Here is a 26,316-nt window from a genome sequence, read left to right as displayed (position 1 = left end):
GCACCTATGGACCAGGCACATGTTACAATGAGAAACAGAATAGATTAAGTGACTTGCCAATGGTCACACAGAAAGTCTGTGCCTGAACCAAGAATTGAACTCGTGGCTTCCAAGTCCCCATAAACTATCTTTCCTTCTTCTGCCTCAGTTTTTTCCTTCTGAGTGAAAGTTGCTTTTGGAGTTTTCCCCGACACCCAGAGAATGAAAAATATTTCCCATAAAATGTCATTGCACCATAAAAATGGCTTCAATTTCACAGAGGTTTCTGCAGATTCCAAAAGATGCAAAAGTTGATGGAAGAAACTTTCATAGTAAAAATGTTTTGCTCAGCTCCTATATTTGCTACAGCTGTCCACTGAAAAGGGTTCCATTCTTGAGAGCATTGGGAAAAGAAAGCAAAATCTGCACATTTTAGCAGTTTTTCAACATTTTACTAATAAAACTGTAGCTGAAGCCAGTTTCTTCACTGTAATTAATATATCAATAACACCCCAGCCTTAATAAGTAAGAAAACCTATTCTGAATTGGAAAAATAGTAATGAACTGTGATGAGAAATATTAAGTGTTTTTGTGAGGTTGCCATTTCCCAAGAAGATGCTGCTTCTGCGGTCTTTTTTGGTTTCCATTTTTGAAGTTTGCATGCATTGTTGGTTCTGGTTTAAGATGCCCAAATGAGAACTTTGGAGGCTGAGGGCCTGAATTCCCACTTACATGTTCAAAAGTACACAGGTGCCTGAAGCATTTTTCCAGGAAAGAGATTGTGCAGTGCAAGATTCGCCCACACCACTCGATAGGGACAATTGAGACAGGTCAGAGCACAGCTGAAATTCCTCTGGCTTATTCAGATTCTAGTAACTGCTGTGACTTCCAACAAAGGTGCAGGTCTGTGCTAACTGCGGTGATGACTTTTATGGCTCAGCAGGTAGAGTGAGACCACTAAAGCCATCTCATGTAGGTCACTGAAACATCCCCCAGGTAGTAACTGTTTAGAGCTGAACTATATTGATTTTACAAGGGCTAAACAGGGTGCAGAGTCAAACACTGCAAATGTCTTTGACTGGGGCTGTTTGGAAAACTGAATTTCTGTTCCCTGGGAAATTCCAATGTCTCAAAGTTTGTTTTCGTTCCCGATAAGAAGAAAATGTTGAAATTTCTAATGGAATGGAAATTCAAACCCAAATCAAACCCCAAACCCAATTCATCCAGGAACAGGCATTTTGATAATGGCAAACCAGTATAAAATTTTAAATGTAATATTATGTATATTCATATACTATTATGTTACTATTTAATATAATATAAAAGTCAAAATGAATCTAAACAATAAGGTTGAAATGAACCAAGAGAGTATAAAAGTTTCATTTCAAAATTTATCCTGTAAAAATTTAATCAAAATCAGCACGTTCCCATGAAACTTTTCTGTGTTGATAAAACCGCATTTTCCAATGGAAAGCTTGTTCCGTTGAACATTTTTCAGCCAGCTCTGTCCTGGATATAACTTAAAAATATACCCTAAGTGCAGCAATGTAAATAACCCACCACAAATCTCTGAATGCAAAATCCTCTGTGCAGCCCTACCAAAGTTTTTGTGCCAGCTAGTCCCTCCTTGTGGCCTCTCTTGTGTGTAAAGTCCTATCCCCCTGCACTGTTGGGTGAGTTCCTGGAAAGAAAATCAACAATATTGTCTTAAATTGCCTGACTTTCCTACTTGTTGTCTCACTAATTAGGTAGCATCATAATTAATTCTGTGCTGTGCCAGGGACCTGTACAATGTATTGACCCTTGGAACACTGGTGTTTTCCAAACTACCACCAACGAATGCGGGAGGCCCTTCAATCTCCAAAGGGCACCCAAGTGGAGTTGAAAGGTAAAAATAACCTGCTGACACTGTGAAAGATCAATTTTCTCTCCATTTTCATCCTCTCTAGCGTCTACTGTACATGAGAGGTGAGAGCTACTCCTTACTCAGCATTACTTCTGCTTGACCTGAACAAAGTGCTAAGCCCCAGACTTCCTTACTTTAAAGCATCTCCTTATGTGATATCTAGATTTCAAAAACGTTATGCATACAAACCTTATATGTTTTACCCACCATCCCAGTTGTTGCAATATTACAAGAAAATAAGTCTTTGTTTTAGGTAGTTTATGGAGATCCCAGTAGAGGCCAGAATTGGGGCCATTTTGCCTAGTCAGAGTGGAACAGAAAAAATGAATGCTAAACTGATTTTAGAAAATTGCCAACTCTCGCCATTTGATTGCAAATCTTGCAGTATCTGAGAAAAATCACCAAAACCCCAGCTCCTGCAGGCATGTGATTTGGTGAGAATACCAGCTTCCATTTAAGGAAAATGTAATTTTGTTGCCTTCGTGTCAAAAGTGTTTCCTAAAGGCTTAAAAAAAAAAGGAGGAGGAGAATAAAAGCCCAATTTAAACAACAACTAGCTCTCTCTTCCTCTCCCCACCTCACAAAAGAGCTACCACCTTTATGAATTTTAGGCCACTCGCATGATTTTCAGGGGTGTGAGTCACCTATTATTTTTGAACATGTGGGGTTGGCAGTATTGAAAACAATTTTCTAGACTAAGGACTAAATTCTATTAAAATTCCAGTGAGATCAGATTTGTCCCTAGAGCCTAACTGTGACTCTGCTGTGTCTGTATGATGCAATCCTTGAGAAGCATTTGGTTTTGCAATGTTTGAACTGCACTGACTGACAATTTATGTTTAATTCCTTACTGCCTAATTGGCAGTAATAGAAGCAGAACTTTATTTAACATTTACAAAGACCAAATGTCAACTTGGGCTTTTGATGTAGTTAAACAGGCTTCTTTCTGGAACTGGATCCTGGATTCTTTTGTCCCCTTCATGTCTCAAATCCAGACTGGGAAGCAGGAATTTCTAAATTCTAGTCCTGGCTTTAACACTGATTACTTCTATGGTCTTGGGCAACTTTCTTAACCTCTGTTCCGCACTCTCTCTATTTGTTGAATATGTAGAATAATGTGGTAAGCAATGGATGGCTGAGAATGGCCATTCAGAATTTCATAGTGGCACTGAAGAATTGTGCCTAAAACCTCCCTTCTTCAAAAGCCCAAGCCCTTATCACTTCAGCTACAGGAGAATCTTCATCAGGAAGCAACACGATTCTGCCTATGACAAACAACTGAGCAGCTTAGACTCCATCCAGTAGAAGGTAGAAGTACATACACACTAGACAGTTTGTTACAGTATTCACTGAGCCCCCTCACATGGGGTTAGTTCATTTTGAAGATGAAATTATTATTTCTAAGCTTCTGTATTAAAGTTGGCCTAAGTCTATATAGCCGCATACAGCCATGCATATGGTTCTACTGCACAGGGCTGTCAGCTGGGCCCTTAGGGTTTTCTGCCTATATTATACCAGTTTGTCTTAGCTCAGATACTCCAAGAAACCCTTGTGCACTACACAGGGTTAGACTGGAAATTTAGTCTGCCCTTAGCAAAGGGGCAGTTTGTAGCTGCGCTGCCCCAGGAGCCCATCAGGATCTGAATTATGACTCTGAGTCACAGTCTAGTGCCTGTTTACCCCTTGCTCCTTGGAGCCTCATCCTGGGCCAGCCCTTTTCCTGGTATAGCTTACTCCTCCCTCTGTGACGGCTGGCTGGCATACTGGTGGGGAGAGGTGAAGCCAAGGCTCTGCCCTCTCCTTATCTACTAATGCGTGGGAAGGAGAAGTAGCCTTCTGGAGACTGTTCCCCCCCACAGTGCTTCTACCTGCGATATGGGTAGCAAGCACAGAAGAGTAAGGGAGGGGTCTAAAACTCCCTCTACATGAGCAAGTGACAAGAGTCATGGTCGGGCCTCAGGGGCACCAATTAGGTTCTAGGGGGAGGTCAACGCTCCCCCTCCACCTAAGATTTTTGCATTTGCTCAATGTTCCCCAGGCTGCAGAGCCAGGGGGCCATGGTCTGATCACTTTTAAGCAGTGGTCCCATACTAAATCAGTATGGCTGCTGCTGGAGAGGTCCGGAGTACCATTCTGGCTGCCTGGTCACAACGCCACTGGAATCTGACCTGGCCACCTCACTGTGCAGATGGAGGGAGGCCAGGCCAAATTTCAGTGAGTGGAGCTGTGACCAGGTGTATGCATGGGATCACAAAGCCACTGAAATTTGGCCCGGCAGCCCTTCCATCCAGATGGAGCGACAGCTGGACCAAATGGTGTTGCATTCTGGTGCACAGGGAGTCATCTTCCATACGGCACAGCACAGGGGAGTCTGCTGAGAACTCAACTCCTGGCAGGACCAGTTCATGTGCTGTGTGGGGAAGAGGGTGGGAAGGAGTCCCCAGCCAGGACAGGCCCATGACAAGCAGGGACTTGAATGGGGTCCCTGATGGGGATGCATGTCGGGAACTGGAATTTGTCCCCTCCTCTCAAGAAACACCGGAACTGTGCCAATGTCTGGCCCTTGGAACTGCTTTTGTATCACCTCTCTTCTGTCCTTGTATGAAGCCTGATCCATCTTTCACACCTTCTGTGCATTTGTCAAAGTATTGTTAATGAGTCTTTTGTGCTATCAGATAGGAAATGTGTCCATTCTTTGTGGTCTTTAAAGAAACGACTACGCAAATAAAACCTCAAGGTGAAAGGCTTTAGCAATCGCCTTCATCTCCGATGTCTGGCCTGATTGCTCAGGCTGGGGTAATTTATGTCTTGTTTGAGTTCCCAACACCTCAACTGCCACACTGATCACATGATCCCTTGCCTGTATATTATTTTCACATTTGCGTCTTGCTCCCTCCCACCCCCACCTGCATCTCCTTACAAAATAGCTTTCTTTTTTATTAAAGCAATTTATTCATGAGCCTGCCAAATGCTTATCAGGTTCGGCATAGGTTGAGACAAGTTGTACCCAACGACTTTGGGGAAGAAAATGAAAGAAAGTAACCACAAAAGGGAGCTGAGCTCCATGTTGAAAGAATATGGCTGCTTTCCAGAGAAGTCTTTTCTATTCTGGGTCAGGGTATAGGACACTAATAAGACAGTATTGTAGGGAGTCAGGGAGGGCCCCAGAAGGGGCATGTGGTGCGAAGTCTAGGATATTTGCACCTCACTAGAGTTGTTTTTCACCAAATGAACATAACTGCTACCTGTCCAGAGCTGCCTGTAATTAAAGGGGCAATTACTCGGTATGGTTCCCCGGTTTATCTATCACTCATTGTAGAAACTCCCTTGGAAATTTCAAAGGAGGAATCTGCTTTGTTGATAAATTTTCCCCATGGGTTTGACTGTACTGTTTATGTTGCTAGCAAAATTCCTTTTGGCGTCATTAAAGTTTTACCTGTATTTGTATTCTGATCCAAGGCCTGTGGAAATCAGAGCCTTTCCATTTACTTCACTGAGCTTTGGGTCAAGCCTGTTTACAGCAGGATAATGCCTAGGCTATGCTTGCTGTTATAGGGTAACTCGTGAGCAATTGGCTATTGATATTTTCATTTTAAATGGAGGGGGAAAGGGTGGAGATATACCATGGAGATAGTGAAGTCATGTATTTCGCAGAGCCACTTAACTATCAATGGAGATTCACTGTAACTCAATTTACAGTTTGCACATTGCGATATGCTGAAATTATTTCAATTCATGCTGAAGTTTCATTTTCATTATAAACTGCCAGAAAGAGTGACTTTTGTTCCAGATTAGATCAATACACTAGAATGAACCGGAGCCCAAACCCAAATCCTGATGTGGCCTGACCCCCCCCCCCAATCCATATCTATATCCATACACCATGTCCTTGGTTCATCATGGCCAGAAACACTATTATTTAGACAGCGTAATAGATGTACACGGTGCTTTCCAGAGAAGTAAAACATACATACAGAGAGCCTCATTGTGTCCGAGTTCACTATGAGATAGTTCTACGCTACAAAGAACAATATGGATTATGCCAGCAGAGATAATGCCAGCAAATCTTGACACTGTCACTTCTGTTCTTGCAAGAACAGCCATTCCACTCCAAAGGAACAATGGCAAAGTCAGCATAAAGCACACTGCACAAATAAAGCACACAACACAAATACTACTTCTAAGGCAACATTCGTCAGTTTCCCATTGCTTGCTGCATGCTCTTCCCTGTCATTCTGAGCCAGGAGAATGAAATATCTCTGGAACAGACAGTATTCAAGCTAGCTCCTTGAGAGGCAGCTAAACATGGCTTTTATCACTACACGAAAGCTTGCAAAGATAAGACTTCAAAGAAAACACATTTTAAATACACCTTTAAAAGCCTTAAAAAAGTAGTTTCATAAATGTTTGTGTTACTTGGTTGACAGATAAAGCAGAGTGGTATGATTGAAGTGTAATGTGGCTGAATACCTGCAAACTGCACTTGTGTCCATATCAGACAAATGGTTTACTTATTAATATATGTCTGCATATAGTGGAGTTCTCTCCTTTATGAATGATCTTTTCCCTCTCTTTATAACTAACAGCCTTTGGAGCCAGAAATAATTTGCCTACACTTTCCTCATTCAGAACAACTCACATAGGAATGCAGGAGTCCCAAAGGAAGAAGTGTTCTTGATGTCTAGAAGGAGTCAAGGGATCTGGGTTTTAGCTCTGACTCTGCTATAGGCCTTCTGCTAGGTGACCGCGGGCAAGTCATTTCACTGTTCTGTGCCTCAGTTTCCCCATCTAGAGAACAGGGACTTTAATTCTCACCTATCTTGCAGGGGCAGTTAATTACTCTTTGTGAAGCATTTAGAGATTGGTGGATAAAAGTTGCTGCTAAATTTCCAGATGGTATTTTTTTCATTTCATTTTAAACTGGCTTGGAATTTGCACTCTTTTTAAACCTCAACAGGAATAGCTGCACTCACTCCTTATAGGCCTGATTCACCTATCACGTACACCAGCATAAATCAGGAATAACAATACTGAACTCAATAGCCCAGTCTGGGCTGTGTCTGAGGAACAGTTGCCACAGTTCAGAAGGGAATGGAGGTATAATGACACCTTTAAGATCCCTTTACATCTACTCCCCAAGCTCTGATTCTAGGGGAAAAAAAGTGCACATCACAAAAAAAATTCAAGAAATTCTTTTTTTGTTGCATTTGAAATTTTCTGTGACATTTACTTTTTCGACAAAAATTTTCAAAGTCCTTAGAGAGAACAAAACAAGGCAATGGAGCAGCTCTAAGAAAAATGCATCATTTAACCATTGTGGACATCCGCTGGAGAAGTATCTGATTTAGTGCTGTATGAAATCCTGCATTTAGCTCCACTGAGACATTTGAAGCAGGTGAAAATGATTAACCACTCGCCAATTGCCAAAGGAGGAATCTCTGCTCTACAGTTTCTTGAGGAAGGTGTCTAGCCTAGAATGGCGGTGGATATGTGTGTGTGTGTCTGTCTGTATGTCTATCTGTGAGGGGAGGGATGCGCAGAATAATGAAGTTTCCTGATTAATTTTCCGTAGCTTGTTCAGTTGATATGGGTAGATGGCACATTGTTTAATTGTTTAATGGTCTGTTATATGTCCCATTAACCTGACACCTTTGGAAACATTAAGACTTAAGAGCGGCATCCCAGCTCTGCAATTGTAGGAATGGATTTGGCCCTCGCTGACATATGTGCAATCTCATTGCAGATAATGGGGCAGTACATGTGTAACTGAGCCGGATTTGGCCCTTACTATAAAATTGAGGGTATGTTTACACTGCAGTCAGAAGGTGTGATTGCAGCACATGTAGACATACCCCAGCTAGCTTTGATCTAGCCTGATTTATCTTCTCAGCAACCCCCCTGGCTTCATTAAAGGTGGCTAGGATTTGAGGAAGGACAGGATTTGGTCATGCATGTAAGATAAAGGGCTAAATTCAGGCTGGGTAAAAACAGGTGCAACTCTAGTGACTACACTGGACTGGCAGTTGCCTACACCATATCTACAATGCCGAGATAATGGGGCTTCCGATCTGGGCCCCAAAGGTTTCTGTATTGTGCATTGAGAGGGATTGGAATACAACCCCTGAGAAGCTGAACTGGAGCTGTTCAGGTAAAGTTTTAGGATCTAGTCTTGTGCTCCTGCCAGTAAAGGACCTACATATGAGTAAGGACTGTTTGCAAGAGTAAAAGGGCAACAGGAGTGGGCCCCGAATTGGTTGCTAAAGTACCTGCTTGTGCCACACTCAGGTAGGTGAGCGCTGACCTACAGGCACAAAGTCAGTGGGACTGCACGTGACGGTGCTCACTAATCTGATTGAAGGTTGCACTCAGTTCTAGAGTCTCTCTTTTCCTGTTCTTTGCTGAAGAGCACACATGAGGCTGAAAGCTTTACAGAAAGACATCCCAGACCACACCCTATGGCAGATCCCTAAAAGTCTGCCTACGCTGCAGTTAAACTCCTGCGGCTGGCCCATGTTAGCTGACCTGCTCTTTAATTGCGGGGTAGATGTTTGGGCTCAGGCTGGAGCTGGGCTGTGGATCCTGCCCCCTCACGGGATCTCAGAGCATGGGCTCCAGTCTGAGCCTGAATGCACTGCAATTAAACAGGCGTACAGCCTGAGCCCTACGAGCCCAGGTCAGACACGGGCCAGCTACAGGTGCTCACCTGCAGTGTAAACAGACCCTTAGACTGGTCCAGGGATCGGCAACCTTTCAGAAGTGGTGTGCCAAGTCTTCATTGATTCACTCTAATTTAAGGTTTCGTGTGCCAGTAATACATTTTAACATTATTAGAAGGTCTCTTTCTATAAGTGTATAATATATAACTAAACTATTGTTGTATGTAAAGTAAATAAGGTTTTTTAAATGTTTAGGAAGCTTCATTTAAAAATGAAATTAAAATGCATAGCCCCCTGGACCGGTGGCCAGGACCCGGGCAGTGACAGTGCCACTGAAAATCAGCTCGCATGCCGCCTTTGCCATGAGTGTCATAGGTTGCCTACCCCTGGACTAGTCTAATGGCCTGGGAGTGGAAATCAATGTCAGCGAAAAGGTAGAAACGATTGAAACTTTTGTTAGAAAATTTTTTTTGGCATATAATTTAGTGCCCTTAAATAATTAACATTATTACTGACTACTTTTTCCGTTTAAAATCCTGTGTGTTCCTATATATGTTTTTGTTTTTTTAAGAAGAGAGTCCATCTTTCAATCTCTAGCACTTTCTTAGTGACACAGATCCTCTGGATTTCTTTCAATACCAGGGAGCAGGCATTTTAGTGTTGGTTTGAGACCAAAAACAATTCTTCTCCTTTGCAAACATTTATGCCAGAGATAAATAATGCCTCTGAAATCATCTTGTATTCTGTGGCGTATGTAGCTACTTAGACATAGAGGAGAGACTTTGATTTTGTTTTCTGTGTATTGCACCTTCAGAAGGTTTTCCACCATAAAAATGACACTTGTAACACTTGAGATCCCCTTCTTCCTACTAACTCCTACTGACCAAAGTAAACCAGAAACCTATTCCAAGGAGAGTCTTTACCTTAAAAAGGGAAGAGTGCCAGAAAGCCCAGAAAGTCCTCTAGGGACTTTGCTATTCCTGTAGTTTATATGGAAGATGCTCAGACATGACAGTCATGGATGGCAGTACAAAATCTGAAAATAGAGAGAAGGTATCTTGATGCTGTGATCGGGGAATCAGGACTGAGAGTCAGTTCAAGATGGAAGATCTTACAGAGAGAGAGGGAGAGAAACCCTGTGTTTTCTATCATGGAGATGATGCTTTCTTTTCTTCCTTTAGCTCAAGCAAAAGTCATCTCGACTGAAAGTACATGCTTTGCTGTCAGTGCGTGGAACGGGTAACACATTTTGTTCTGGTTTGTATCTAAAGACAAAGCCACTCTGTGGGGTAATGGGTGCAGTAACACTAAGAACAACTGAAGGATGATCCAAACACTTGGAATTAGGTGCCTATTTGTAATAAGAAACCTTTTTCCTTCACATGGAATTACTCCTGATTTACGTTTGTCTGTGAGGAGAATCAGGCCCATGGTGTTGTTTTATGCTTTAGTATCTACAAGCACCCTACTGAATGTGCACTTGTCCCACAAAAAAACAGGTCTGAGATCCAGGGGGGGAAGTTTTTCTGGGATCTCTGTCCACACGTCTCTTCAGAAGACTGATTTTGCATTCCTCCTGCACCCTAAACTGCCATTGGCTTCATTCTTCAGTGAGAGTTTTGAGTGTGTAGGGAACGAATGCCAGACTGGCACCCTAAGCTGGCAAATGAGAGTTGACTGGTAAACAAGGGCTTAGTCATCTCTGTAACCTTTCCTGAGTCCGACTCCATATCAATGACCAGACAAAGCAGTTCCTCTCAGCCCACCCGTAGTCTCCGGCCTAGCTGTCAAAGTATGTGATTAATAGCACTTGGACCCTCACAATTAAATGAGGAGAAAACATCCCGCATGGCACAACATTTAAAACTGGAGCTCTATTTGGAACAAACCTGAGCCATTCGGGATGTTGTTGGGAATATCCCTGTCTGGTTTCTAATAGACCCTCCTGTTCTGTCAAGCAGAATGTTCTACTCATGACTGGGTGACACACTCAAAAATTCTCCCTCTACCCATCTGCACACACAAAATCCGACTCAAACCTCAGATGTGGATGTGGTATAATGGAAGGGGGAAGGGGATAAGGTCCTTGAGAGTATGTCTACACTGCAATTAGACACCCATGGCTGACCCATGCCAGCTGACTCGGACTTGCAGGGCTTGGGCTAAGGGACCATTTTATTGCAGTGTAGGCTTCCAGGCTTGGCTGGAGCTCAGGCTCTAGGACCCTGCAAAGTGGGAGGGTCCCAGAGTTTGGGCTACAGCCCAAGCTTGGAAATCTACACTGCAATTAAACAAGCCCTGGGAGTCTGAGTCAGCTGATACAAGCCAGCCCTGGGATTTTATTTGCAGGGTAGACATACCCTTTGAGACACTTAGCAGCTCCTCAACCCTGACACTAGCTGGAGGATGCTTTGGCCCAACCTACAGCAGCCTTTGTGCTGTTGTACTAGTCCCCAGTGGGCTATTCTGCCTGCTGGCATACTCACTGGAGTGCAAGGACTCTGGCCAATCCTACTTTCCCTGGCTGCACTGCCTATCTGATCCAAGGTGCTGCAAAAGGGTGGCCAGTGTAGGGCATGTCCCTAACATGTCATCACTGAGTCCAGCCCACACAGGGAACTATGTGGGTCCCACTATGCAAAAATATGGGCCTATGTTGCTCTGCTTGTCTGTTAAAGTAGTTCAGTGGTTGTATGCCCTCTCTGCACCTTGGTGAACACAAGCTTTTGGGGTATAGCTGTAGCCTCAAGGTCAAATACTATTTTCAGGTCCATCCCTATGCACATTCTCTGTCGTCAGCAGGATTACAGGGCTGTAGCTGAGGACAGAATTTAGCCTTTACAGTCTGAACTCTTTTGGGTCCTTTTTGTTTCTCCGCATCCTTCTCAACTAAACCAACATGCCCAGGCCAATAGCCCCTCTGGACAGTCGCAAACAAGGCAGCGACCTCTGAGTCCCTGGCCCTGCAGAGGGTTAACCACAGAACCCCTTTGGCTGGGCTATATGGTACAGAGATGCAGAGACATCTTCTAACGTCAGGGTGCGGCAGGGCTACCTGATAAGAGGCGTCAGGAGAAGAGATAAGCAGGCTCAGTATTGAAATCCTGTTCCCCCCTTTGGCATGGAAAGGCTAAAAATGTCTCCATTACTGGCACGCTGCCCTTACACCACCCAGAGATTAGATGTAAAATAAATTCAGGCCAAACATTCGCCACCCAAATTAAATATCACCCCATAGGAAGCGGTGCCAGAGCTGGCAGCGCAGGAAGTGAAGGGGTGTCAAATTAGCAACTACAGAACATTAAAAAATGGACAAACAATTTGTAGGCCCTTTGGGTGTTTGATCTAATAGTCTCCTCTGGTTCTTACTTTTGACATTACTCTTCCTGTTATTGCAGTAAAGTTCCCGAGCGTTTAGAAAAGTAACAGGGGAGGTAATGTAAGAATGAGCTCATTTCTGTGCACGTGAGTGTCTCTTTTCTTTCGGAGGGTGCATTAAGATTATCCCATAACTTTGTAAATGAATGTTTTGAAAGGTGAAAAAGTGACTCTGATCTCACTCCTGTTTTAAGCTGGTGCAACTTCATTGGGTCATACTCTGCTACTGGTTACAAAGGGGTCAATCTGCTGTAGTTCCATTGAAATCAATGGAGTTAGTCAATATTAGATTTACACCTGAGTAACTAAGAGTCATCTAGCTTAATGAGGTGCATCAGTTTAAAACGGTTACTCCCAATTTACACAGGTGTAAGTGAGATAGAAACTGGCCAAACAATTCTAACACCTGGGGCTTTATTTTGATTGAGGGGACAATATTTTCTGGGCTGTGAATTCCTGAACCAGATGCAACTCCTACTGCTGGTCAAATTAGGTTTTAGTTAGGAAAGGCTGTTTTTTCCCCATTACATTTATCTCGTGGTCATGCCTTTCATTTTAGTAAGCTGAGCACTGATCATGAACATTGCTCCATGCCTTTTGAGATGCTCAGTCCATTAAATCCCTCTGCGAGGACTAACGTTTCTTAAATTTGATATTGTCTCTGTAATGTGACTAGCAATGCGTTTTACACTGGGTTCTGCTTACTCACTGTGTGCTACACATCTCTGGTGGTGTTTTGGCTAACAGTGGTATTAAATCAACTGAAAGCTAATGATGGGGGGAGCCAGAAAATGTGATGATGTGGGGGGAGGGAACTGTCACAGTGTATGTAGTCTGATAATAGCCTGGTTCTAGCCATTCCTTGCATGATGGTAAGAGAGGGCTGCTGAAGTTATATGCGCATGAATTAACATTTTGATTTACTGAACATAGTTTGCTCTACAGTTGTGTTAATACCATGGCAATTCCTGAGCTGGCACCAAACAGATCAAGCAAGTTCTTGGAGGCCTGATGCTACCCTCATTTACACCAGTGTAAAACAGCAGCCACTCCACTGAAATTATTGGAACGGTGCTGGTGTGAGCAAACCATACATGGCAACCAGGGTGGACACACATATGAAGGGAGACAGGGGGACAAGAGCGGAGGAGTCCATGGTGGAGTCTCAGGAATGGGGTGGGGATCTGGAAGCTCAGGAGCAGCCTGCATGGGCAGATGCCCTGATGGATGCACCAAGTCAATTTTCTGAACGACAGTAATAGGAGTGTAGATGGAAAGGGGAGAAACTAGCAAAGAAAATCCTGGCCTAGGATGTCATCTCCAGAACCCTGGCTGTATGGGCAAATGGATCATCTGAGAGCCAGCTCATCACCTCTTCCCAGTGTGGAGGCCAACACAGCTAAATGGGTTCATTGTGTAGAGCCAAAGCTGGTGCTGTTAAAATAGGGATCCTGCTGTTCTGTTTAACAAAGTACAGGCCAGTGGTCCACAAATTGTGGTCTGTAGAGCTCTCTGTTGTGGGGAGCTGACTGCTCACAAGGTATTGGTGCCTCCCTCTTACTTCCAGCAGCTAAGTTACATTAAAGGAAGTTAAATATATCAAATGCTTTCCTAATTTTATTCTCCCATGAAGCAATCGCGGTAGTTGTCCTAGAGATGTTATTTGATCACCAGCTCCAGGGGGAGGGAGGGCAGGACACAAGGTGGAAGTTTCGCCTAGGGTGCAAAATATCCTTGCACTGGCCCTATCCAGGTTGTGAAATCCTCATCTTTGGAGGTTTTTAAGAACCAGTTGGACAGACACCTGTCAGGGATGGTCTAGGTTTACTTGGTCCTGCCTCAGCACAGGGGGATGGACTTGATGATCTTTTGAGGTCCCTTCCAGCCCTACATTTCTATGCTTCTATCATATAAAGCCAGATGCATTAGTTACCGGGAATCAGACTGCCCAGGAGTCACAAGAAGAGGAAAGTTATAGCTAATAGAAACCTCTAAAAATTACCTAAAATCACTTTTCTATACATCATAGTGTTGTTATTTTAGCCTTCCAAGGCTCAGAGCAAGTGCTGTATATTCTATGAAAATTCTGAGAATCACCTCTTTTAAGTGGCACGTTGCTTCCTTTTTTAGGCCTCGTTTTACCAGAATTTAAGTCTGTCACTGGTCCAGGGTGATGAGTGCCCACCATGCACCACAGCCAGTGGGACTGTGATGGGAAACACCCCATTTGAGGAGAAGAGGAAACACACAGCTGCCAGATGAATGTTTCAAAGAGACATGGTGACTCTTCGGAGCTTCTCAGAGGTTTAATCCTGGAAAAGCATTAATGAGCAGAGTGCACATGAGGCAGTTAGAGGCGCTGTGCATGATAATTTATCACATGACTATCACCCTGTTCCACAAATGATATCTCCATATACTTACAGAGACCCAAACATACCCATGCTGTAGCTACACCAACTTCAGTGGAGTTACAACAGGGATGAATTTGGGTCCTTGTCGTTATTGCAGGGGTGAGTTCTTCCATTTTTCTGGCCTAATTTCATTGCCCCTAATAATATCTCCAGGAGGGTTCAGAAGAAGATGAGCCTCCTACCATCCCCCAAAGGATCCTGACCAATAACAAAATGGCTCTAGAAATATTACAAGTTCTTCTGAGTCTTCCTGCTTCTAATGCAAATGCCAAATTTGTCTCCATGGACACTGGTGTGAATTATGAGTAACTCCAATCAAGGCAATAAGCCACCTCTTCAGCTGGGGTACAGCAGCATAGCTCCACTGAAGATAGTGAAGTTATGTTGATTTTACACCAGCTGAGGATCTGGCCCAGTGAAGCAACACTAGGGAAAGACTACGTAATTACATTATCATAGCAACAAAAGAATCATCCCCCATGTGAACGTTATTTCTTGTGGCACTTTAGTATCTTTGCTTCTGCTCCCCAGCCAGAAGCAAGAATTGCAGGGAGTCATGAATTTGAAAAATAATTTCAAATCAAATCAAGTAATTCTGAACCTCAAGAAAGGTGGTCAATTTTGAGTTGAGGTTCAGGCGGTTTCTCATTGCATCCAATCTCATATGCCCAGTGGCTGCTGGGCCTCATGGCCAAGTGGTCGCAGATGCTGCTCTCTCTCTGGAAACTGGCTCAGCTGCTTATAAGCAAGGCTGTGCTGTATTTTTTAAGAAGTGCGTTTGGTCTCAGGAGGATGCGTCAAAATTTTGATGCCAAGCAGAAAATAAAAATATTTGCACTCAGTTCATTTCCAGAGCTGCACATAAAACGCTTCCCCACAGGGCATATCCAAGAAAAAGACTAGAAATAAAATATAAATTCTAAATAGCAGTAAAATGGTTATTGCTTTTGGGGTTATGAGTGTTCAGCTTTTATTGCTATGAAAATCAATTTACTGAGCTTAGGTTTACTGCAAATCAAAAAAAGTTAAAATCTGAATTCATTTTGCTTCAGTGGGATTTTTATTTTATAGTTGATATAGTAAAAGGAGATGCGCTTCCCCTAACAGATGTCATTCAGCACTGAATCTGCAAACCATGTGCTGTCTTGAAACCATCCTGTTAAACATCTGCTCTGACCTGCCTGCATCTTGGCTTTCATTCTCCCGTCCCACGGAATAGGAAAAGCAAGTTCAAATGTTTGCTTTTTTCCAGGACAGACACACTCTCTTTGACTCCCCCCTGCAACTGCCCCAGTGATGCCCTCTCTGGAGACACAGAACAGTCGCAGCATGGACAGTGGTAAGTGTTCCTTCATGCTATCCTGTCCATGTGCCTCACAGTTCTTCTGGTGGGATCACCTCGAGGGGTGAAAAAGTGATTCCCGCTCCAGGCTTGTTCAAGCCTTTTCTCTGAGATGGCTGGCAATGGGGGAAGTTAGCCCAAGCAGATAGCTTTTGTAACGTGGACTAGGAACTTTCTACAGTTTTGACTTTCTTTGCCCTGTGCTGACTGGCTGTTTGCTCCAGCCCTCCTGCTCCCCTTGCCCATCCCTCACAGTCTTTTCACTTCATCTTCACTCCAAACCTGCACCTCTGACCCTCTTCTGGGACCTGCCTCACTCACCCACTTACCCTTTCCACTGCTTTGGGGGACCAAGGTTTGCTTTCCAGTGCTGCCAAGAACGCTTACTTTGCACATGGGTGAGTAGGGAAAAATCGCTTGTTCAACAGTGTCCCCTCTGGCCAGCGAGTGTGGCACTGACCCTCTCGGAAGGAGCGAGGAAGGACAGAACTTCTAAGAGCAGAAGCTGAACTTGGATAGACGTGCAGAGCACTAACAATTTACTCACTGGACTCAACCATGGAGTCAAGTTTTAGTTTAAACCAAGTGTCCCCTCAAAACACAACAACCCCAAATGCAATTTTGCAAGATTCTGGTTTGAAAAAAAACCCAAACAAACAAACTGGGGTCGGGGTGGGGAAAGGAAGTAACCAATTTCTCCTAATGGGATTTTCAGTTGCACTTGTGCTCTCCTTACACCATCTGCTGTGAAGTCCCTGTATTACTCCCTTTTCAGGCTCTCAGACATGGTGCATAGCTATAGTGGGATAAGTACCTTTTGGTGCAGTTCTACTCCGTGTGGCAATGTTGAATACAACTAATCAATGAGGCTGTTAAAAAAGCTTAGCGTATTAGAGAACCTTGCGTTCATTTAATTGCTGATAAAATAACTGGATTTCTGTTCAAACATATGCAGACACAAGTCAAATAAAAATCACCAAACTAGTCAAAAAATACAAGAATTGAAAAGGCATCCAACGCAACCTACTGATGGTTCCCAGGCTCCTCTTCTACCCCTCCCCCATATTTTGTTTCTGGCAATCCTAACAATTGACCAAATGGATGATGTAACAGTGCTAGTTAAGAGATGTAAAAACAATCTGGCAAATTTCAGGGTTGTATTCATTTTGCAGGGTTTAAATGAGACCTGTTTTCGGGGATGTGTGTATGAAATTTTGCTTGACATCTGTAACCATTTGTCATATACTGAAAAAAAACCCCTAGTTTTCAGTAAGTGAAAGATTCTGATGATATGTTTTTGATAAAGAGGGAGAATTTCAAGTTTATGAAAACTTTTGTATTAAAAAAGGGGCCTCTCCCTTCCCTCCCCCCCCCAACAACAAAAAACCTGTTGGAAAAGTTTTTGCCAGTTCTACTGATTGAATAATGAGTGACAAATAGTCAAAGCTAACTGCTCATGAGCAGCCCAGAGGATGAAAGTTACTGACCCAACTACTCAGCAAATACTTGGGAATAATGAATATAGGAGGCTCAATATGGGAAAATTCACTTGCTCAGGCAGAGCTCAATTCACAACCAATAATAAGAAGTTTGGTCAGCGCTAGGGTATTAAAACTAAGTTATATACACATGAAAATAACGCACTTATGAAGGTAGTGTTGGCAGCCCCCTGGAGAAAGTACTGTGAAACATGCCAGTTCTAGGTTTTGGCACCTTACCTACACACAAAGCCTGTGCAAGGCTGTGAATAGTCACTTCTTGAGAATAAAACACTTCTAGTCCAAAACAAGTGAGTCACAGCTGACTTGGTTATTTCAGCGTAAGTCTGGGTGTAGACTAGCCCTAAGAGCACCTGCACCATGGGCTCTGAGCACAATAGTTCATTGCCTTGGTCCCACTCTATCAGAGAAGGTGTTAAAGGGGTGTGAGCATGGGGAGAACTAATGCCAGTCAATCTGGATTCCTTGTGTTCCTTTCCCAACCAACACTGCACTTTCCCTGCTGATAGGCTCCCGGACTTGTACTGTATCTGGGGAGTTTCTGGTTTGACTCCATAGAGACCTGCAAGTGCACACAAACAGACTTTGCCTTTTACTCCCAAAGAGAAAACAAAGTTCACAGATAAAAAATGTCTGTCAGAGCAACTGAACCCAACGGTGCCAGAGAGCAGCGCCAAGCACGGTCTCTGGCTCCATATAAATGAGGTGCCTTCAGAGCAATGATCACCAGCTCCTTCCAAAAATCCAGTGACTACTGCCAGGATTGCAGATTGATGGGGCAGCCATTAGAAGGACACTATAAACAGTCATGTCTGCATGTGTGATATACAGTACTGCTGTAAGTGAAACTAAGGTGCCTAAAAACCACCAGGCTGTGCTATGCCAGACTCTAACTACCAGCACAAAATCTTAAGTTAACTCCCTCTAAAAGTCCAGGTTAATTTCAGGGATGCAGCCTCAGACATTACAGGAGTATCAGCCATTGCAGTTGCCGGTTCTAGCACTGATACTTTCCTAGAAACCTCAGTGACAGGCAAAAGTGGGCACAGAAAATATGGGTTGGCAGCATGCAAGACAGAACAGGGCAGCAGAAGAATTCTGTTGGTTGCTGATGACGACCTTACTTTTCTAATCAATGCACGAACTACCAAGCAGTACTGCTGCTGAGCTGCAGTGCATCAAGTTGGAGCAGTCAGTTCTAGCCGCAATTCCCAATTCCCAGGATAGACCATCACACGCACCATTGTCTCTTTTACCAAGTCTGGATTCCATGTGAAAGCACTACATGTGTGCAAGAGAGAAATGACGGTTGAGAACATGCTTGTCCACACAGTGAGATAGTGCACAGCAAGCTAGGGTATGAATCTACAGCGCACTAGCTTGCCCTGCACTAACTTACCATGTGGAACATCCCATAACAGGAGCACTAATAAAGCGCATTAGGGAACTTTTAGTGCAGTTACAGGAGCCACCTGGCATGTTGCGCATGGCAGGCTAGTGTGCTGTAGGCTCACACTGTGGCTTGGTGAGCACTAACTTACCAAGGAGACAAGCCCTACACCAGAAGTCATGCTACCATGACAGTCATATTACCTGTGGCTCAAAACAGGATGAGAAATGCTTCCATAGGGCCAACCACACTGGGGAACCTTCTGCACACACATACGCAGTGGAACCTTCCTTACATATACTGGCAGAGGAGAACCTTCCTTCTCCATGCCAAGTCCCTAGTTCACCCTCTTGAGAAAAATACATTTGATATCCCCACCGCACTCTACAGTTTAAGCTTTATCACCGCTAAGGGCATGATACAACTGCTCATTTATAAAACAATATCTACTGCAGAAAGGTGGTTGGAAATTGGAACGTAATTGACTCTGAACAAAAAGTATGAGACAATTTAATACACACCTCAAAATGAACCATAAACTAACGTCCAAGAGTTAGTGCCCCAGCAGTCTGGCAGATGTGAATGTTGGAGGTAATGTGGCATGCACTGGAAGGGGGTAGGGCTTGTGCCATTCTCCTTATATATGGCATTGAGCCCTGGCATCCCTTTGGCACTTTCGCCATGCTGATCTTCTGAGCTGCTCCCAGAAAAAGGTTCATTTATCTAACTTGCAAAAGAAGGAAAGTGCTTTACCATTTTGCAGAGGGTCATCTGATAACCTTTTGTCAGGCTTAATTATATCATAATCAAATTGCTCCCTGGAACGCAGAAGATGCAATCAATCGCCTGCAAACACTACTGACATACCCTGCAGACGTAAAAGCCTAGTGCTCTTTAATTATTTATGAAAAATGTACAGAATTGAGAGGATTCGTCTTCATTTAGTAAGAAAAGGTTTTCTTGGCTTGTGAGACAGCAAATGAGAGGGGTGGGGGTTAAGCTGCAATGAATCATCTAGATTGTGTGGGTGGGGACAGTACGTCTGCTGCTGAAGAAGGGGAAGGATAAGCCTTTTGGGGATGATGATCTAGTGCCCTGGAAATTCAGGGCTGTTTCACCTTCTTGCTGATCTGTTGCAAGGAAAATTTTTTGGTGAAGATTGTGTAACTAAGTTATGGAGACAAAGTATCTTCTACAAGGGCTGGTGAGCCGGAGATTGGAATTTTAAATCACCTCCCCTGCAATAGCTACTGATTTACTGCTGTTGTCTTCTGTCTGCTCTTTCCAATGTAGGGCTCTGCTCTGGTTCTCTAACAGTGACATTCTTTTCTCTTCTGGATTCTTCATGGTTGCATAGACCCAAGTAACCCAGAGCCTGATATCTAAGGGTGGAGGGAAGGGAAATTATTAACTACTGCTTCAGCACTGTTTATGGTGACATTGAATCCTAGCAATGATCTGGCAATATAGAATCTGTCACAGATTGTTCTGTGAACATTTTTAGGGTAAGGTCAGAACACTCACCACACACAGGATCAAATTCCACCTTAATGACTATGCCACTTCTGCCCCAATGCATGCCCCTGTTAGGTAGTCTAGTAACAGGATGCGAGTCTATGGGACCAACGCGTGTTAGAGAAGACTGTTAGAACCTTGGTTTATGCAGGACTATAACATGGATCTGTAACATAATTACAACAAGGTTATGTCTCATCCACTCAGCTAAATCCAGTCTGTGTTGTACCACTGTCAGCCCACTATTCTATCAATGCTGCTTGAAAAAATGAAACACTGACTTTGTGAAAAAATTCTAAGTTGTTTTTATTGCAATGGGTTTGAAGAGAGTCCATTTTCAAAATTGTATCATTAAAATTTCTCATTTCTGAGAGTCTGGTTTTTGGTCAATGGAAAGTTGATAATCATTTTAAATGCAATCATGATCAAAACATAGGACTTTTCCCACTAAAAATGAAAAATGTCCATAATTTCTTTTTAAAATTGTTTTTTGAAAAATTGGCAGTTCTTATGCAGAAAACCAAACCAAACCTTCGAAAAGTTTCCATCAGTTCTCATTAGCACAATTACCTGACAAAGGTTGAGTTCCTGTGTAGATGGATCCTACATTAAATTATAGCCTGATTCTTACAAAGTTCTCAAACATTGCATGCCCATTCTGGTTATGAAAACAGTGCTGGAGCTTTTAAACACTTATCACAAAATCGGAGTATTGCTTCATGAAGCTGGTGAATCCTGACAGATTGGCAGGGAATCAGTTTCTTACGGTGGAATATTTCTTACTAGCAGGTGGGTTTGTCTAAATAAATAAATAAATTACAATGAATACTGTGTAAAAAAGACTTGCAGTCAGCCATATATTTAATATATTCAAAATGTTATAATTTTAGGGAGGATAAGTTGCATTTATTATACATGAAGTTGAATCCCTGCTTTCACTGCAAAACTTCACCTTCACCATTTTGGAAGTTCCTCTTCTCATGAAATGGAGCTTTTTTGGTCACAATTACAGTATCAGTGCAATGGTCTCTTCCCAGTAACACTCAGCATAAGAGGTACTCACAGGGTATCTAATGGCATATATCACACAGTAATATTATGACAAATCTGTGGAATTCACCAGGTCGTTCCACACATGGTCTCTTGCAATAGTACAGTGACCTGGGGAATAGACTTTGGATTCTCCTGCTTCAAATGCACAGTCTGTCATTACTTCAGCAAAAGGAGAATCTCCTTTTTCTATTAGCAGTACAGGATTTAAGACATGGAGATAGAAATGTTAATTTCTATCCACTAGGGAGCAGTGGCATAGAGACACACACAAGTTTGTTAAAGATACCTCACTGGCAGGGTGTCTTAGGACATTCAAGTAATTTTTAAGGGGGCAAATCCTGCTTGCCTTATTCCAAGAGCCCCAGGCCTCTCTGTCACACTATTTGCACAAGGAAGGTAAGATGGATTTGACTGAAAGTTTGTAATTAGGGTTTGGGTTAGGAAGACTCAGGCCCCTTGAATTTGACTTTAAGACGAAGTTACTTACAAGCAAAGCTGAAAACTCGTACAGAATTCTGCTGAAACCATAACATTTTACCCAGTTTAGAGTCAACATCATTTTGAGTCCTGTATCATTTGAAGAGAAACTGCAAATCCCTGCTCAGAACTCATGGGCAGAGGAAAAGGGGCATTTGAAAAGTGACCCAGATTATCCCTCAAACTGCCAGTTTTTCTGGGAAAGAATCAGGAATTTCAGTGATAAACCTGAGTCAATTTTGGCTCTTGTAGCATTTCAACTGTAGACCAGCCCTTAATGCAAAGGGTCTGATCCAGTGGTTCAATCATTGGGAATTTTCTCATTGACTTTAACGGATGATGAAGTGGGTATTCACCCACGAAAGCTCATGCTCCAATACGTCTGTTAGTCTACAAGGTGCCACAGGACGCTTTGTCACTTTTTAATGGATGCTGGATTAAGATCTGAGCGCAAGACCCCCAGAAGGTCCTAGGGAACTGATCCCTCTTTTCCAAACAACTGCTGGGCCTCTGGTGAAACAGCTTTCCCTAAATATAGGGAGTGACTGCTACCACCTCCAGCCCTCTGACTGCTATTGGAGTGAACAATTACTGGGCCTCCTTGAATGACTTTGAGAATGTGAAAACTTCTTATACTGCTTACTTGTACTGTAGATATAAACAGTCGGATTCATAACACAGAAACACGCAATGGCAGTTATCCCAGACCTATTAGCTGTGTCTGAATATAATGTACTAGAGGCTTCCTTGATCCACTGGAATTTATATGACCATTAATGGGGACTGTAAATTGCTGTCAGTCTGGATAACTCAATCCACGGGTTTTTCCTGGAGAGGATGGGGGTGAGATGGGGCGGATGGAGGAAGAGAGGGAGGCACCCCATATTGGTTAAAGATCACAACAGGAGGAGTTGTACAACAGCATTAAGGCTCTGTTGTCTACTGGCACATAACAGATAATAAAAACCAAGTTTTAATTTAACATATAAGGATATCATGTCAAAATAAAATGGCTTAACAGATGCCTCAGGAACAAGCAGGGAATATAAAAAAGTCATTGCCCATGCAGTGAGGATCAGCTACACATAATAAAGATATATTAATGGTATATTTCTTAAGAGAAATTCTAATACTTGGGGCTTTTATGAGAAATCAGAGTTTAAAATATTAAAAGCAACAATTTTCTGATTGAAGGAAAAAAGTGTTCAGATTAAGGTGACATAAAAAAAAGCAAAGAGTTATTAATTGGCCCCTTCATAGCAGAGAGAGAGGAGGGGGGACTCTGTGTGTGAACTTGGATGGTTTGAAACAAGCTCCTAATGTGAACTCTTCACTTTATTCTCTTCTGCATGCATTAAAGCCCGGGGGACTTTTTGAATAGGAACAGCATCAGGCCCCAAAGGGAAGTTGCTGGAGATGAATGAAAAATAATTTAAGTTTCATTGAAAAAACAACAGTGAAGCAAAACTACTTTGACGCACTCATGTGCCAAAAGGCAAAACTAAAATGAGGGAAATAATGCTGAACCGTCAAATGTTACAAGAAAAGGCAATTACGGTACTTTGGGGATTGAGTTGGTGTGGAGTAGCTTCCCTTCTGATTTTCTGCTTGGAATGTGGATGCTTTGCAGATAAATGGCACATTGTAATATCTAACCTGGGAATCAAATCTAGCAGGAGCTGCTGCCAATAGAAAGGCTCTTCACTACTGTGTGATCCTTACTAGATGATCATTTGCTTTGTTTTTATAAATCCCCATGCGTTACCTTCACTAATGAAGTCAATGGGAATTTGGCTTGCGTCAGGAGGCTAGATTCTGGCCTTACGAGAAATGCCTTAAAGAAATGGAGTGCGTGCTATCAAAGCATCTTTGCAGCATTAAGGGTCTTAAGAAATATACCCTAATATCATGGAATACGAAGTGGATTCACTTGGGTTTCGGCATAATAAAGCCAACCTTGAGTTCATTTTGATAAGTGTGGAGAAATATTTTGAACTCGAGTTGCTAAAAGCAAAACTCAACTCACCTTTCTCTCATTTCTTTGTCAATGGCTGGAAAGAATAACTAGGCATTTCCCCTCTTATTGAGTGTCATGATGGTGTGAAACAGCTCAGATCTCAGGGGTTCAGTTCCCTAAGGTACTGTGAACATGGAATGAATGCTTTTGCCCTAATTTTACAGCCTGGCCCCCAATATGCAGATAGAGATAGCTGTGGGCTTGGCACGGCTTAGTGGCCAGGGGATTGGCCAGTGAACTGGGGCACTATTCCAGCTCTGCTGCTAAAACTGCAGTTCGACCATAGACAGTCACATCATTCCTGTGTCCATTTCCCTTCCCACATTTTTTCAATGCTGTCAGTTTAGATCATAAGCTCTTCAGGATAAGGATTGTCTTATGTGTCTGACTAGCACCTAACCTGATGTGGTCCCAGACTTTAGATGCTACCATAATTGTTTTCCCTGCTGCAATAAGATGATGTTTACTCAATTTCTCATTCTGCACCTAAACACCAGAGAGCGAGAGATTGGGTTGCAGAATGATCAGCTCCTAGAGGAAGATGCAGCTCTTGTGGAGATTGGGCCTCACTTTCTTACACATTGCCAAATTTGGAGGGCTAGCTTTATAGGAAGTTCCCCAGCCCCAGGCAGTGGACACGCATGCACAGGGTAACATTGGCCACACGTTAGATATGGAGAACAGGGAAAAATGGAGCACAGCTAAAGGCCAGCGATCATTCCACCTACTGGGTCTAAAGTTACAACTCAAGAGAAAGAAGGATTAAAATGTCACCTCGTTCAAAACTTAAACCTGTTGCTTTCTGATCGTCTTTATGTTTGAAAAAAGATAACTCATTTGCAGTGGCATGGATACTATAAATATTAACGCAGAGTATTGCATATTATAAATATTAATGAAGCACGAATATTAATCCCTTGAAATCTGAATTCCTTCTCTGGAGTCCTGGCGCTCTTCACAGAGCACTCCAGTTGGGCTTCTGTCAGTCATATTAGGAAATTCCTCTCTCCCGGGATTCAAGACCTTATGCTCATTGCAGGACCAGCAATTAGCTTCAGAGTAATTTGGCATTCATGAGCATCATTACCCATCATACTGCTAATATTAGAAATTTCCTTTAAATTAAAAAAGAAATAGATTGCCCATTCAATTGGCATTGTGATCATATAATGCTATCGTATCTCAATGACATCTTTTAGCTGGTTGAAATCTGTATGCGGATTAAGGTGACATGATTTTTACCAATGCTTTTTAAAGTATTTGTCATGATCAGAACACCCAGAGTCTTGTGTGGTCCATTATATTTTATATTAGGTTCCCAAACATTCGTGGTTAAATAAACCATGATAACACTTCATAAACATTTTTCTAACATGCGGAATGTTTGACATGAATTTCAGCTATTTGAAAACTAATAAACAATTGTCAATTGGACTCTGGAGACTAAGCAGAAGCTGCACTGTTTTTATGGAACATCAAAGGCATAATTAATATCTTCTTTTAAAAAAAAACCTTTTGTACTTCTGCGTATGCCTCTGTCAGAGCCGGGGCAACGAGCACTGGGGCTGTGTGTTATTGTCTGCCGTGTTCAGGGCTTTGTGAAGCAGCCTATTGAGTGAGAAATATGAGGGGTTACACTTCATACGATCAGACTGCACTTAAGAAATCTACTGGTACTTGAAAGAGATGAGTGAACTACAGACTCCTGCCCCACTAGCTGCTAATGCACTTTTCTCACAGGCGGCAAGGCTCAGGTCTATCTCTCAGGTATAACACGTCACATACTGAAGCCTTTCACAAAGGCCTTCAGAGTGTGTGCATGCTCTGTCTCTATCTCCGCTTTCTGAGGCTGCCCTGGTTCCCACTGCAGTTAATGAGTAGAGGTTTGAACCCTCTGATCAATCCAGCTAACATATGATATATTTACAGATCATTTTAGCTGTTTGGAATCAGTAGAATTACAGCTGTTCCTTTGGCTCAGCTATTGACCCTGGTGGGCACTCAAGGTACGTCTACACTACCCGCCGGATTGGTGGGTGGCGATCAATCTATCAGGGGTTGATTTATTGTGTGTAGTGTAGACGCGATAAATCAATCCCTGATCACGTTCCCGTCAACTGCTGAACTCCAGTTCGGTGAGAGGTGGAAGCAAAGTCAACAGGGGAGCCACGGTGCACCATGAGGATGCAAAGTAAGTAATTTTAATTCAGTCTAAGATACCCCAACTTCAGCTACGCTATTCTCATAGCTGAAGTTGCGTATCTTAGATCGATTCTTCTCCCCACCCCCAGCGTAGACCAGGCCTCAGTCTGAAAGTTGTGCTTCCAGGGAGTGTGCAAATAGTAATGCAAGTCCAGCTGGGATGAGTAAGACGAGTGCAATGTTAGGGTACTTTTGGAATATTTCATCATCCAGGGGATCCTCTGCGACCCTTCAGAAGTCCTGCCAATTCTCCACTTTTCCCTTCCTTCAGGATCTCATCAGTGATCATTCTGTGAGGCCTTCACAGAAAGGTCTGCTAGACAGCTCACTGTAATCTGTTAGCAACTGTAAAAGAATGGGGTATATCCTAGGTCCAATTATGAACGCTGCGTTGTTTTACGAGTTACACCAAGCCTGGACGTGCCCAAAGTCAGCCTGCTTTCTGCATGCAGACAACTGCCTTGCCAAGGAAAGGTGTTTGACACCTC

The sequence above is a fragment of the Gopherus evgoodei genome, chromosome 14 (assembly GCF_007399415.2).
Source record: "Gopherus evgoodei ecotype Sinaloan lineage chromosome 14, rGopEvg1_v1.p, whole genome shotgun sequence".
In the NCBI taxonomy this organism is placed as follows: Eukaryota; Metazoa; Chordata; order Testudines; family Testudinidae; genus Gopherus; species Gopherus evgoodei.
The sequence above is the reverse complement of the archived record's forward strand: the minus strand, read 5'-3'. Positions refer to the sequence as shown.